Source organism: Polypterus senegalus, chromosome 12, assembly GCF_016835505.1.
Source record: "Polypterus senegalus isolate Bchr_013 chromosome 12, ASM1683550v1, whole genome shotgun sequence".
Taxonomy (NCBI): domain Eukaryota; kingdom Metazoa; phylum Chordata; class Cladistia; order Polypteriformes; family Polypteridae; genus Polypterus; species Polypterus senegalus.
In genome coordinates, this window is record NC_053165.1 from 62,766,434 (window position 1) to 62,782,985 (window position 16,552).

Sequence of the window (16,552 nt, forward strand, 5' to 3'; positions counted from 1 at the left end):
TGAAATTATGGTGCTTGGAGAGGTCAGGAAAAAATATGAAAGTGCTGATTCTGCAGGGTTTTGCCTCAAAAGTGATGGGACCAGGATAGGTGCAATGTGGAAAATTTGTCTGTGATAATACGGTTTGCCAGAAATTCCATGCCAGAGGAGCTTCTTATTGGGTTGCTTGACTTGCAACAACTTGATGCAGAGTACATCACCTCTGAGATCCTGTTACACCTTTGTGATGCTGGCTACAGTGCTGACAGTATATACTTAGCCAGGGGCTTCTGTGATGAGTGGGGTTAGAGGTGGGGTACAAGCTCTGCTCCAAAAGAAGCTTGACAGATATGTCCCATACATCCTACAACCACCAACTGCACTTAGTGGTTGTGCATGCCATGCAGAGTGAGCCGTGTGCAAAAAGATTTTTTATCCTACCTAGTTCACTCCACAACTTTTTTCACCACCACTATGTGCTCAATAAACATGATGCACCTTGTCTAAAAAGGCTGCTTGAGATCAGATGGACAAGCCACTATGAGGTGACAAGGTGCACTGTGGACAATCAAGAACAAATCCTTAGTATCCTATCTGAGATGACAGAGGATGATGATGCTGCAGTTGACCTGTGCACCGAGGCATCAGGCCTGCTATGCCAAATTAAGAGGCATCACTTCTTTGAGATTGGAAAGTTCCTAGTGTGGGTGCTTGGTGTCTTGAAACCAGCAAATGCTATTCTACAGTCTCAGTCAGTTGATCTGTGCAGTGCTTCTGAGGTTGTTAGTGCAGCCCTGGACTCCTTAAAAAATATCCGTGAGGATGACTGTTGGGGAGTGTCATCTCCTGCTGAGGATGAGTCACATCCAACAAAGAGAAGGAGAACAATGACCAAACACCTGGTTCAAAGTGTTGTGCTCTCAGTGTTGGGCCATACAGACTCTGATGACCCTACCATTTCCCCCCATCAGTCTCTGAAAAGATCCCTGCTCAACATCCTTGACAGGGCCATTTCAGAAATGGAAACTAGATTTTCACACAAGAATATTGACCTGATGAGAGCCAAATCTAGTCTTGCATCCAAATCTAGCGCATTTCTGGATTCCACCCTGTTGTCTGGCTGTGATGTCTGGCACTGTAGCAGATATTGTAAGTCTGAAAAATGAAGTTCTTGTGGCAAAACAGATGCTGCTCAAAAAATGTTCAAAGGAAACAGACCTGTCCACTGTGTGTAAACTCCTGCAGGAGTACAAAGAAGCCTTTCCTGAGTTGCATAAATTGTGTGTAACAGCCCTGGTCATTGGTGTGTCTTCAGCATCGTGTGAGAGTTCCTTCTCCACTTTGTCACTTTGTCACGGGTCCTAACCCCCTATTGTCGCACCATGTTACATAAAAGTAAGAGGAATTTGGTGATCTTGGCCCCTGAGAAGTCCATAACAAATAACTTGGATATGGATGAATTTGGAAGACATGAGACTGTTGTTGTAGAGTGGATTGAGGAGAAAGGAGAGTGGAGTTGTTCAGTTGCTTACAAAACAAACAAGCTTAAAACAAGACAAAAAAAGAAGAAAAAAGTTCAAATGTTCTGTTCTAAATCTGTTGTGTTCTACAAATTAGTTTGAGAATTGTTGGAAAATATGTGGTGAATTGTTTTGTTTTTTTTTAATTACTATGCCAACCCTTTTTAGTTTTGTAAATATTGGGTATATTGAGAGGTCTTATTTTATTCTTACTTTATTTTGCAAATTTATTTAGAGAATTAGGCAATCCAATTACAATAAATTTTATGTTGTTGGTTTAAAGGTCTGGAGGGATATTTTATTTTATTCTTTATTTTATTTTATTTTTTTATTCTATTTTTCAGTTTTATTTATCAAGACTTGGTGAATTGATTTTTTTTAATAACTTGGCCTACCCTTTTTAGTTTTGTTATAATTGGCAATAGTGAGAAGTGTTATTGTTGGATTCGAATATATTTGATATACTGTAGGCCATCCAGTTAAGATAAATATCATGTTTTTAGTTGTTATAATTTGATGAGGAATATTTTATTTTATTTTTTGTAGTTTTATTTTTCAGTTTGCCCCCTGAGGGACTGCCACCTTATCATGGTCGGGGGGCTTGCGTGCCTCAGTGACCCTAAGAGCTACACTAGCAGAAGCTTAGCCTTCAGGTGGGACACTCAAGTTGGACAGGTCTTAGGGTAGAGGTCTGACAAAGAGCAATCCAATTACATGACAAAAACAGTTATCCAGAGCACCAACACCACAACCACCCCACCCCTTTCCTGCCTCCGTCACCACCATGTGCCCCCTTCACATTTCTGTCTGCCCCCTCATATATGCCTGTCTAGAACCGGCCCAGTAGACTCCCCTCTTCTGTGTTATTATTTGTTCACTTTGAGGTTTTTTTTCCTCTTAAGATATATTTTTAGAACAAAACTATACATGGGAATATGGGTTACTTTTTCTCTAAAACTTTTCTGTGTGTTTTCCTTGCCTTATAATATTTCCTGAATATAATAATTTATTCATTTATGGTGCTGTAATGTTGATATTGTTTTGCTTTTGGATGTTACCAAATAATTCCCATTACTGACACACTGCTTCTGGTTTCCATAGAACACTGTTTCGGACGTCAACGCACCTTGCGTTATCAACATGTCACTTGAAATTTGGCACAAACATTCACTCCTTATCTGTGATAATGGATAAAACTGCTGTCAAAGTTAGAGTGTATTTCCTTATCCAATTTCTGTCTTCCAATCTTACTGTTTCTCTCTGACTTCTCTCCTCTCATTTCTGGCTTTAATAATAATAATACATTTTATTGATATAGTGCCTTTGTCATGCTCAAGGCACTGACCACGTTTCACCTCCTGGTCCTTTTCTCGCCCTCGATCAGAATAGTCTATTTAGGAAACTTCAGTCTGGTGTTAGGTCCTAGACTAGGGACTAATGTTGAGCCAAATCTCCTTTATAATATGAACACAATGAAACTAAAAAACCTTACAAAATTTCACCTCTAGTGATGTAAAGCCATGGCCAGCAGCTACGTTTGACAAAAAAAAAAAAAACAGTAGAGGACAAAAGTAGAAGGGACAAGCAAATCAAAGTCAGTGTATCAGTATTGATGAGGAAAAAAATCAACAGACCCTCAAGACAAGAGAAATAAGGAATGAAAAGGATTGAACCTTCTAGAAGGATATAACGAGAGTGCAGTAGGATGGCAAAAAACTTCACTGAAGAGAAACAAGATAAAACAAGAACAGTGAAGGGTGCTGCTGCAATAGTGATAATGAACAGGATGCCTTTTATGGGATACATTACTAAGGTGGGGGGGGGGCCAATACATTTTACTGATTTCTTCACCAGATCAAAGGATTTATAGCTGCATCTGCTTTGGTTTTAAGCCTAATTGTTTAGCTGGCATGTTATATTTGAAACAACTAGAAGAAGGTTGCCTCACCAAGGAGTCTGTGGTTCCTGCCTTGTATTTCTAGTGGCCAGAAAAGTTCCAGCTCTCACAAACATGAATTGGGTTTAGACAGTTGAAAGAAGGATGGGTGGGAAACTATGGTCAAGACAATCAATTATATTCCTAGGTCATTCTATTGCTGTGAAATGGGGAGATCCTTGTGGTGTTGGACTGCATCTTCTGCCATAAATGGTGTTTAAAAAAAATCTGCTGGACAGTCCACCCTTACTAATCCTCAGGATGAGGAAATTAGCTTAGTGGACAGTCCCGGTTCACAAATGTCACACTACTTTTGTTTTTTGACTGCCAACACTCATCTTTTTCCCTGCCCTTCATCAGATTGGCACGAGCTGAGGTCTTTCCTCGGTCAACTTGCTATTCTAAGCAGGTCCCTGCTAATCTTTTTCCTCTGATAGCTTAATCTTCATTAAAGGTGTTAGCCTCAGGCCATCTTCAGAAGTCTGCCTCAAACCTTTGTTAGCATCAGTAATTTCTCAATTTGATTGTTCTAAGCCAGATGTGCCCACCCACATCATTCACTGACATACTTCTTGCAGAACTGAGAATCTGAAGAACATTATAACCTTGTCCAGACTGAAATTCTAAGTGCCTCCCAACTGCCCTGTAATGCTCTTGGCTAACTAGTGACTGACGCAACGTTAAGCCTCTCAAGTATCTTAAAAGAGGCCACCTGAATGTGACCGATTCATTACACATAATCCACCAGATCTGCTTATCTGTCTGAAGACTAGAAAGAGGCAATCGCCCCTAGCGGGAATGGGCAAGGTGCCCACCTGTCCACTGAATGTCTCAAGGAGGAGGAGTGTGCCATTTGTTTTACTTGTGTTACCAAATGGAAATGAACAACTAGGCAGTCATATTAGTGTCCATCTTCTGGGTTTCCATTAAGGCTTTATGAAAACTTAAATTTAAAGAGAAATTCAAGTGGAAACAGATGGGCTGACTTTGGTAAAACATATTTTCTTATTACAGTAGCTGCTTGCTAAATGTCTTAAAGCAAAAATGAGAGTCTGGTGGTTGGTCATTTTAAAGGACATCTCTGCAGTTACGTGTCATCTGAAGCAGCATGCAAATCACCTGTTCATCCATTTTTCAAACTTGCAACTTGTTGGAGATTATTCTTGTAGTACTGCGTGCAACATTGGAACCTAATCTGCAAACCTGAAAAAAATATATAAATGTAATGACATGAATCCATCCAACCTACTTATTTTAATGTATGGTTTTGTTAGAGCCCACCTGACAGTACTGATGGCAAAGCAGGAAGAAGCCCTGAAAAGGGTGCAAGTCCATCACTGGGCACACTGACACAAGCTAGTTAAACCCCTAACCTACATGTCTGTGAGGTTTTGGGTGAGTACAGTACCCAAACGAAAACCTATAGAGACATTATATACATGAGCTGGGCAAAATGGTGGAGCCATGAGAGGGCAACACTACCTAATGTGCCACTGTGTCATCTGTAAATAAACAAACCATATAAAAATAACAATTAAATAGAATAAGTGGGTGAAAGTGTGAATGAATTAATGAATGTGGCATTTCAATACTCTCTAGATGAATAAAATATGATTAGAGTGAGTGAGTGAGTGAGTGAGTGAAGGCAGCACATCACTTTTCTGTAGAGAAATCCGTGTAGTTAAAGTTGTAATGAAATCAGTGAGTAAAAGAATAAATGGATTCATGCATCATGAATGAATTAATGAATGAAGGTTGGACTACCTTACTGTCTAAAACACGGGTGTCAAACTCCAGTTCTGAAGGACCACAGTGGCTGCAGGTTTTCATTCTAACCATCTTCTTCATTAGTGACAAGTTTTTGCTACTAATTAACTTTTGCCTTAGTTTTAATGAACTTGACTCAGGCCCCTTAGTTGTCTCTTTTTCCTTAATTAGCAGCCCAACAATAATGAGAGACAAATCAAGCCACCACATGACCAGCTCACTTGTGTCCATCACACAGTATCTGAAAATAAAGAAAGGTGAGGGTCTTGGTAAGGGTAAGGGTCTCTCAGGTCACTAAAACATTTTGACAGTCTTCTTAGAAATAAACAGAAATATCAACAGTTTTGGAAATGTTTGCTGTGGCAGAATGAGAGCAGCAACAAGCCATGGAATTAAATAATGGGTTAAATTAACAGCAAGAATTGGCCTCTCATTAAGAGATTTGTTGAAGTGAAATTGGTTAGAGTTTAAAATCCTAGTTTAGCTGGTCATCTGTTGGCTCATTTCACATCTCATTTCTGTTTGGCTGCCATTAAACGAAGATAGGAATAAATTCAGAGGACTGAATCCTTAAAAACAGGATTATTACAATGAAGGGGAAAGGAGTTAATTAGCAGTAAAAACTGGTCACTGATTAGGAAAAGGGTTAGAATGGAAACCTGCAGCCACTGTGGCCCTCCAGGCCCAGAGTTCGACACCCCTGTTCTAGAAGAATAAAGTGTAATTATTTCATTAAAATGAAAAATACAAGTGAGTGGGTGCATGAAGGAGGCATTGTGCTACTCTCTAGAGGAATCAAGTGTAATTGTGTAATTAAAATATATTAAATAAGTTAGTAAAAATTCAGTAAGTTCAGTAAATACACAGAAAATGTTGGCTTAGGTTGGTTGATGTTGAAGTTTGTGCACAGTTTCTTTCTGGGAGGTGACTGCTCTTCATCAAATTAGTAATAGTTGTTGTCGGTTGCCCTCAACCATTTTTTCTTTACACTGTTCGCCATACTTTCATTGTTGTCCAAATTCCCAGTCAGATACTCACCATGTTGATCAGTTAGCCATTTATTTGTATTTTTTGAGGCTTTTCTGTCCACCATGCCAACAAGTGATTAACCATGTGGCTGTGTAGTCTGCTCAGCATTGCCCTCTGCTTCTGTCCACCTCTTAAACTACATTTTTCCATTGAAGACTTGAAATTAATAGTAAACCCGACCTGAATATGTAATGCTTTTAATTACAGAGCTCAGGAATAACTCGAGCCATCAAGCCTGAGAGGAGACCATTAAATGCTCATGAAGAACATTTGTCATTCACTTGGGTTTGTTTAATTTTTCAAGCTGTTCCTGTGGCCCCAGAGAGCTGGGTGGTGGAAACTTGGCGGAGTTTGCTGCTTATCCGTCAGTGATGCATTGCAGAAGTTTATACAGCTGGAGCTGCTCAGACAGATTAATGCAGTACGCCACTGACACTATCATGTCTCTAAGTGCCAAGATAAGTGTATCGGCACATGTAACTTTTAATTGCATATAGAACCTTTACAAGTAATAACATGACTTATTCATACACCTCTGCTTAGCCTTCAGCTGTAAATCCTCCTACTATGCAGTTCAAGACTTCAGCCACTGCCTGACTTTGCCACACAACTGTAAAGAGAGGTGAATCCAATAGAGTCTCAGTGCGTAGCTCCAGAGCTCCACTTTTTTGAGGGAGTTGTCACTTTTCTTTATACACCATTGATGTTATAGGATATGCCCAGTTATGCTATGGTTAAGGTTGGGGGAAGGGACTCAAGTAATGATGACTGTTGAGTAAACCATGTAACATAAACCTGAACTCCAATTGCTGTTCAGCTGAACTCCTAAATCACAAAGCTCCAGAGGTCTGCAGCTAGACCCATCTCAGTGAAGCCGACCATCCAGTAGAACTAAAGGTGGGGACTCCTAGTTAGGACAGAGTGGAAGTGCATCTTAGACAGACATTGGGCAGCAGTCTTCATTTAAAACATTGCGGCAATTCATGGCAGTGGTTGAAATGTACACTTCAAGAACTTTTAAGAGCCATCTTAACATATCCACTTGTGTTGTGGCCAAGGAGGACATAGGCTCATGCATAAAAGGACAAAGGAGTAAAAGGACCAGGAGAAGGAAAGAGTTAAGGCATTCAGAAGAAAGCATGCTCAAAAAATTTATGTATATTTGTAATCTAGGTCAAAAATACTAAACTGCTAACCTTAACCCTAGCTACAAGCTACTTCCCTAAATATTCTAATTGTGTACTTTGGCATTTGTTATTTTATTTACATACAGAAACGTAGACACTAATTATAGCATGCCATGATTTTTCAAACTGATGTTGCTGTGGCTTCAGATGCCACAATGAAGAGAATCATGTTGCTGGCATCCTCATGTTACAAAGATAAACTATATAGTATCATCTTTGTAAAAATATCACAAAATGAATGTGCCGGGACTAATCCAAAATGGTGTTGTGAAAATTGTAAATAATGTCCTAAACAGTCAAAATGATGTGACAGGAAAATAAAAATGGTTCATGTGAACCCCTCCAAATCAGTCCTTGAAGCTCCTCTCTTTATTTGACAGCCAGTTGTTCAAATACCTCCTCCAGGGGTGTTTAAAAGTAGCCAAGCTTTCAGGCTCAACTCCATGTCCTGGCAGCTGAAGATTCTCAGGATCTTTTGAATAAAGAAGGGCTTTCTCAAGAAGGGTCTAACTGTAGACCTCTGGAGCTCTGCAATTCAGGAGCTCCGCTGGAAAGCAAATCCAGTTTCATGTTTATGTCACATGATTTAAACATCAGAGGTTTGAATCAGTAACCCTGATCTTAACAGCAGTGCAAGTGTCTTTTATAAGAATGAAGTGCAAGGTGAACCTTGAAATGGGCGCGTTGAGAAGGATGCAAATGACTTGGCATACAAATGATGCACAATACAAAGCCCACTAAATGTCATTGCATTTGTGCAGTTTTAATTCTCTCCTTGTTCAGAGCAGAACTCTGTTGGCTTATTTGTTTTTTCCTGCACTTTTCCTTGGTTTCCACTTGGTGGCCTCAACTACCTAACTTACAGCTCGACTGAACAGATTTCTGCCCTCAACCAAGAAGGCCCAGACCCTGTTCAGCAATTGTCCTAAGTTGTTGCTAGGCAGAAGCTGCCACCGCACACTCACGATATGTTAGCTTATGACATACAGTAAGTCGGTTCAGTTATTCATTCCTTATCTGAAAACATGTATTCCAATGTGGGCTTCTGGCCAATCAGAGCCTATTAGAACCAGAAGCAACAGGTGCAAGCATGAGATACCAGTGAACAAATGCTTGGAATGATTCTAGCAATTAAAACAATTATTGGGTACAAGCAGAATATACCTGTCTACTCCTTTAAAAAGCTTTTAAAAAAACATTTATGAAACCTATGAACTCCTTATTATACAATGCGCTCGGCTGCGAACAGGTTCTGGTTTCCCCAAATTTTTGTAGAGTAAGGCATTTCCACATTTCTGTTGATTAAAATTCAGTGTGGCCCAAATGCTTCTAAACCTGTTTTTCAGTAACCCGTTGCCCAGAGGTGTCAAGGCCAGGAGATTTTGTCACCAAAGATAATCCTACAGTGGGGCTAGCCTCTAGTGAGCACTGCACATTTAAAAAAATCAGCCACCCAAACTCTCATTAGCCAGCAATGGAAACGTCTACATTTTCTCTTGTCTTGGCTTTTCAACTCTATTGCTTCTCAGCTCTGTCTTCCAAAACACACTGCAGCAGATTGGTCTCCTTGTGATGTGGGATGAAAAAGCTGCTAGATCAAATTACTGCCATTGATCTCTTAGCATAAAATGTCCCATCAAGCTGAGGAGGCCCAACTCGCCAACCCAGCTACTCCAGAGTTCACCTTAGGACAATTCATCGGGGCCTTGCAGAGTGCAATGTTTCATTCTGAGTACATCAGAGGGAATGATTAAACCATATTTGATTAGCTGTCCATGTCTATGGCTCCTCTTTAATCAATAATTTCATTTCATTTTTTTTTGTTGAGGTCATAGGAGCACATTTCGAATATGCTGGTCAACATTTTTCAGTTGCTAAGGAAACACTTACTCATGTTCAGAGACTATAGACCCTGACAATCAGCCAACAGTGAATTGCTTATTGGCCAAAGTGCAAATTTTGAATTAAGGCTTGGTATTTTGGGTAAGCTAATAGACTTAAAGAATGATCACTTTGTGTCAAAGAGACTCCAGAGCTATGGGTGATCCCAGATTTTAAAATACGACTATGCTGCTTGAATGGTGTGACATGGTGACCATGCAGTGATGTCCAGCAATGTGTTTGGTAAAATGCCTAGTAAAATATAAAAATACAGGCAGTATCACTGGGGAGATGGCACGTACACAGAAAAAGATGCCAGTGCTGCACTGGGCATATACTACAATCCACTGAGTACCACAAGTGCAGTTACACAATGACAAGACTGTGAACAGAGATACAAAAGGAAAGGATGAAAGCGCTAATCGATTGAATGTGTCAGCCTTTAGTGAACAAGATGTGCTGCTGAATAATCCAAGGAGACCAAAAAATTCAGTGCGCTTGTTTGGTTTTTAGAACTTTGGCTGCTAGAAATGTCTACAGCTGTAAAAAAAAAAAATGCAAAATTGTTTTGATCTCAAGGTACGTCCTGGTCTTGTTCTTTGTTAAGCAGCAACAAACTCTGCATTTAAATGCACTTACTTTCCAACTGCTGCATGAAACTTTGAAAAGACCTCATGTAAATCGTGTAAGCCCTAAGTTCTGAACAGTGCCTCACAGCCAGCTGCAGTCTAAAACACAAATATTTATTTTGTAATGCTGGACCACAATGAATTGTTACATTGACGATTTGGCTGGTTAATTAAACACGCAAACATTCGATGTAACTGAATTAAAGAAGTTGGTAAGCCTTTCGAATTTGACACAGTTGCGTTTTAAAATATCTTTCTCAAACCCGCTGAATTGAACTAAACGAGACTCAAAAGCACAGCCCATTTTTTGATCCAACGAACTTTATTATTTCATATCTCAATTATTTTGTAGATTTGTAGACTGGAAATCCCGTCACTAGAGAATTTACAGTCATTTGACCAATCACCATCCATGTTAGCATCCTGTGGATCACGACCAGTTTGATCATTAATGTGCACTTTACTGTCACAATACACTAGCTCCCGCTGCCACCAAGCTAACTTGCTCGTCCAAGTCATGCAATCGTCGTCACTGTGTGAAGTAGCTGTCAACGACACCAGTCGGCTTTTCCTGTGTTGAGATCTGTCAGTTGGCCTTGCTGACACCCCCACATCCCGGCTCCGTAAAACTGGTCAACTGCTTCCTGGACCCCCTTAATAAACGAAATATGAACGACCTGAGAGACGTTAAGCGCACTCAGGCTCATGGAGTAATTGATCAGACTAGACTTTCACAAACAGGACACAGTTCTTACAGAAAGGTCCAAAGTAATTTCTTCACGGGTACAACTAGTAACTCCAGTCAAAAATCAGATTGATTGACGCTTTATTTCTATACACCACAAGAACAATTGATGAGCAATGCATTCGTGAAAGGAAGACCCCAAGCCAACTATACAGCTCTGCCCACAGAGTACCAACCTGCTCTGATCAGAGATGCGCTGATGAGTTCATCCCTTAATGGACCAATAGTCTGCATGGCCAGTATTACTGACAAACTGATAGCCTTTCAGTCATTGGTGGGTCTACGACTGAATGTCTTTAAATCGTAATTCAGCATGTATGGCAGTCGTGGAAGATGAAGCTATTCTGTGTCCGCAGGTCCAGTCACCCTGAACCCAAAGTGATTTAAACCAGTTAGGTAATGGATGAAGGATTACAACTTTAATTAATACAAACCTAAATCCTCCGCTGACCCCGATTATTGAAATAACTACTACATTAGTGTTGTTTTTATTCTGCAGTCAAAATGCTATACTGAAGAAAAGACTCCAAAGGTATATGAAGGACCGAGTGTTTAGAAAATGAGGCCACACGTCCTTGAACAGTACACTTCTGGCCTGCTGGTAGCAATCTCAATTTACATTCTGTGTTGCCCAGCAACATTTTTTTTCTAAATACATAACAGTAATTCGTTGACAATAATAACCTTACAGCATGCAAGTCAAACAAGTATGATGCCGTAAGTAAAGTAATTGAAGTGCGAGAACATAGCTACTGCACGGAGCTAACGTGCATGGGTTAGCGCCAAACATACGAGGCGTTTGTTCAAAACATGTTCAGGGACAGACGTGTCCTGTTAGTGTGATCCGCTTGTGGTCACAAGGTACGCCATCGTCCTCTTGGATGGGCTCCATCTCCCCAGGCATCTCCATCTTCACGTAGAGGCTAACTTCGCACTCACGCGCTCTCAAACTGTACACGCGATCGCATCAGACCCCGAAATCTAAGTAGTTGTCTCGTTGCCGCTTGAAAATCGAAATCAGATTCTATTAAGAAACACTAATATTCCATGAAGTATTTATAAGGTAGAGTTGTCCTTCGCATACCCAAAAGACCTTACATTTCGTTAATTCATTAAACTTTGTTATTTAATACATATCTATTCAAACCGGCTTAAACTGAGTTTAGCTTCGCATGGGGGCTTAAATGTGTGCCGCCCTGAAGAGGCCGCAGGTCCATTATAGTGACCACACTAGCAACACGAACAGTTTAGAATTGCCAGTCAACCTTAACAACACGTCACTGGTGACGTGGAAGGAAAGACCGCTGATGCCGGGGAGAACATGTAGAGTACACGCACATGGATCAGGCGCGGGTCAGTGAAGCAGTTTTCTTGTTTCAAATCAATGATTTTTCTCCTCAGCACAGAGCCTGGAAGCCCAGTGTGCGGGGTTAATTTCAACGGCTAACCGACTTCTAAAACAACTGGAAATAACAGCGTCGACGTTTTGTCAGTTCCAGCTGCTCAATTTTTGATGTATCTCGTTATTTCGAATTCATTCCGTTGATTCTGATTATAAAAAGCAAACATTAAGTACAAAGCCAAGTGGGAAAAAAATGACCGGAGATCCATTTTCTAAATTAATTTTCGTCTGGACTTTCCGTTCTGTAGTGCTTGGCCACGTAGTGCCTGCTATGAATACGGCTAGTCGCAGAAAACGGAATGCAGGTGAAACTTTAATTACTTTATTTTTCTCGATTACTTCTCAAATCATATATCACAGGTTCAGATTCAAAGTTTTAGGTTTAATGACGCACCATAACATACATTATATAATGTTAAGACTAATTACGTTTGAGTTTTAAAGATGATTGCCACTAATTTCAAGTTCCTCTGCGCTCCTTTCCTATTTGTTTACTTGGAATGATAGCGCTGACTGTAAAAGGCGATATATACACTGAATTGATTAACTTATTCCAGCTATCTAACTCTCAACCTATAGTCAAATTCAGTGCAGAAGGTTCATACCATCGCATTTCGGGGCAGTGCTGGAAGTCTCTTTGTGATAGAGTTCAAAATATTGAAAGATGCCGTTTAAAGAAGACAATAAGAATTAATTTCTGTCTTCAGTACACAATTATTTATTAGATTTATAGATGTTACTGAAATATATGAACACGCAATGATGGTTAAAATCAAGAATTCTCCGATTTTGCTGAAAACAGCAACACAACATTCTTTCCGTCCATTCATTTATGCATTGTGTAAGTTTTGGGGGAAATGTCTGGACGCGGTCCTGCAGGAGGCGCCGTTGAAATTCAGGTCCGTCTGATGGTCGATTTAAGCGCACGGAGGCACAGTGGTTAGTGCTGCTGACTTTTGGATCCGCCATCCAGCGGCCGGCTGTTGCCGAAGTGGGTTTGCACAGTGTTCCCGTGTCTGCGTCAGTCCAAATGGGGATTCTGACGGGGTGTGTCGGGGCGTGGGCTGGTGTTCATCGGTTGTCAATTTTATTATACCATTAACATACTTATTAGTATGCAGTCTATAATATACAGCTCTTACATAATTACACTTGTGCCATTTTCTTATTTTTAATTTATAAATGGCGTCAGTTTACTGTACATTTTTTATTTTGTTCAGGGTTAAATAAAGTAATATTTGGGAGAATACGGGGGAAACGGAAACAAAATATGCACTTTACTGTTGGCAGGACATTAAGACTCGACCACCTTGGGTTCACAGCTTCTGCCAAATCTTTGTTATACAGCGCACAACTTAACTAGTTTAAAAATTGCTCATTTGTGTGCCTCTGGTCAATCATTCATGCATAATCCCTCAATAATTCCTTCATCACAAGACTTGTACTTCTCACAGTTGTACCGGGGCAATTTAAAGCAGCCACTTTATGGAAGGCAGAAGTCTTTAAAATGTGGGAGGAAAGGGAATAACTGAATCAGCAGAAAAGAGTAGCATTTCGGTAAAAAGTGGGGACTGCGTTCGTTCCTTTGACAATTAGCGTGTCACCGTGAGTACAGGTTAATTAAATCAGAGAGGTGCTTTATTTATGTGCCAGGGTTTTTAATTTGTCAGAGCCTGATGAAATATCCTTTTATCACCTAAAGTGTCGGGCAGACAGAGTGTGAACAGACAGTCGGTGGAAATTAACAAGCTCGTCTTCAACAGCCATTGCGTCTCTCTCACTCGGTGGAACACATGCACTCATTAGATGGGGCCTCAGAAGAAGGACCTCCACCGACACCTACGAATCACACAGGATTGGGTGGGCAGGAACGCGGCCGCCATGGAGAAGCCAAATATTTCCTCGATTCTAAATGACTGGTGCTGCTTCTGATGATGATAATGATGATGATGATGACACGCCAAGTGCTTCTGTGCCCTTTACACTGCAGAGCGCAATGAAGTCTCCAGCGCTTTTAATGATTATAATAATATTGATCCAGGGGAAGCGAGGCAACGGCGTGCACGTGTCGCGGTCCATCTGTCAGAAAGCCGCCTCTTGTCGGTCGGATAAGAAAGCAATAATGTCACGAATGTTTTATAATTCTATTTTGCCAGACTTCATACTAAAGATACCGACATTCACTATCCTCGTCATACAGAAGCACTGCCGCCAACAGTAAAAATAAGCTGAATTTTTCTATTTTTGGTTTGCACCTATAAATCCCTGTTGATGTCTCTAATGGAGAGAAAGATAGCTTGGAAAAATATATTAGTTATATAGTTAGAGTGGCACTATATAATAGGTCGACAGAGATGTTAGTTACTCCATATCTAGATATAGTACAGTACTTTGACTTCAACTACATCTCAGTACCGAGGTTTCTGATATGAATGAAATGAAGATGGTAAGGATGATGCCCGTGACATTTCCACTGCTGCTGTTTCGCGATCCCGGTGTCCACGTGTCTGCTACACTGGCGCTGCTAGCCCAAGTGACGACGGCGGTGTCCCTGCACGGACCCGCCAGTCGATCTGGCCACACTTAGGCGGGTTTAACCACTGCGGTATAGTGATGACTCCCCCAATGCTTTTTTTGTGTGCACTTGCATGGACCAGCACTTGCACCACACGCCCCGCAGGCTGGGGGGACAGAAGTATGGAGACACATTGGTCACTCGCCCGACTCATCGCGACACACTTACACTCAGCCTCAAGTTCCATTGTGCTCACCTGAGAGGTGGGGGTGGTGACAAGCGCAGGTGCTCCCCAGCTTGGAGCCCCCAGACAGATGCCGAGGGGCTGCCTCCCACCTCACGCGCCGGTGTGCATTTCGTCGCGTGCTAAGCTGCGGGAGAAGGAGGGCAACGCAGAGATCTTTTCTTTGGCAGCCGGCATTCTTCTCTTCTGTCTAGTGATCGACTTGCTTTATTTGGGTCCAATCTGGAAGTCTCCTTCACGAAACGAAGATTCGCCAGTTGGAGTGGTTATTCCTTCCTCGGTTCCCCATTCCCATCCTTTCCACGTTAAATGTTGCTCCTCTTCCATTCGTCTTCTTCAGTTTTTAAAATGAGACAGAAAAGAAGGAAGAGGAAAAAAAAACTACAAAGATGACCATGTCTTCTTTATGACACGATCCACTGTATTTGAAGATTTAAGCTGCAGGGGATTGCAGAGAGGCTCCCAATCAATAAGAAGAAGCAAAGGGAAAAGAACAGAATATGTGGGAAAATCCGTGGAGTACAAAATGTCCTTTTTATTCTCTCATCTGTCCCAGCAGGTGCTGAGTGTACGAAAAAAAATCACCCAGTGGTCAGATGTGGCAGCTCGTGCAGCCCGCTGATGTGCGGTGTCTGAGCCCAAAAAAAGCTGCGGCTCACTCGCTTGCTCCGTCTCAGCGCGGCTGACTGATGGACCCGCAGCGAGCTCTCCGTACGGCGGCGGATCGGGACTCGTCGCACACGAGCCTACAGCACTGCCTACAGTATTTAAAGGGACACAGCATGCGCTCAGCCGAGGGTGTGCTGGGGAGGGTGGGGGGCGGGCATGTCTATATGAAGAACAAGCTGCCTACAGCTTTTAAAGGAGCATGGCGTGTACTCAAGCTTGGGTACACAGCTGTGCTGAAAGCGCCTGTCGCAGAAGTGGAAGTGCGGGCACGCGCATCCTCCGTTATCCATGGATACAGCACTGGCCACACGGCTCATCACGTGCGCAGTCTACGTGTGTGTGTGCGTGTTTGGATTGAGACGTGTTAGTCTGTTCACACTGGCCGTCATGTGTCCATCTGAAGTTGAAGTAGATGACAGTTCTGAGGCTTAATTGCTTTCAGGGCAGAACGCTCAGTCTAAGTCTACCTAAAGCGAAAACATGCCGTGTAACAATCTGCAAATTATAAAACACATTATAGGGATGATATCAAACAATGCAAAGTGACAGTAACATATTCAACAGTCTTAATATTTAAATGATAATTTATAAATATTAATATCATTTTTAATAAAATGGTTATAGACTAGTTTTGCAATGGATATCTAAACCGAAGTGTGTGTGTAGATACTGCACTTTACTTATAGGTTCTGAGCACAGTGCCCATACTATCTTATTGTGTGCGTGTGTAGGCGTATACTGTAATATGGTAGGTCATCATGTGTTCAACCTATCTGTGAGTGCCTGGGGTCACCCCATGACTAGACTGTATGTGTCTGGGTGTTCAGACATTTTCAGAGTACATCATTCATGTTCAATAGAATTTTAACATAAGAATAAATAATTAATTGTATGTATATAGCATTGGGGAGCAACTTCAACCACCAGCAATGTGTGGCATCCAATTGGGTGATGCAAAAGCAGTCATTTTGCGCCAGTAACTTCACCACACATTATTTGCTTTGTGGTGAAGGGGTGAGAGATGTAGTTAACCAATAAGGGACTGAAGA

At 41.3% G+C, this 16,552-nt stretch overlaps 1 long non-coding RNA gene across 1 annotated transcript in view; it reads right to left on the minus strand.

Moving 5' to 3' along the window:
- The window catches only part of LOC120541063, a 52,480-nt gene extending 36,893 nt beyond the window's left edge, over positions 1-15,587 (minus strand). Inside the window, exon 1 of the long non-coding RNA XR_005635940.1 lies at positions 14,847-15,587. This is a non-coding gene — a long non-coding RNA (uncharacterized LOC120541063). The remainder of the gene's footprint in view (positions 1-14,846) is intronic.
- Positions 15,588-16,552: the final 965 nt, after the last annotated feature.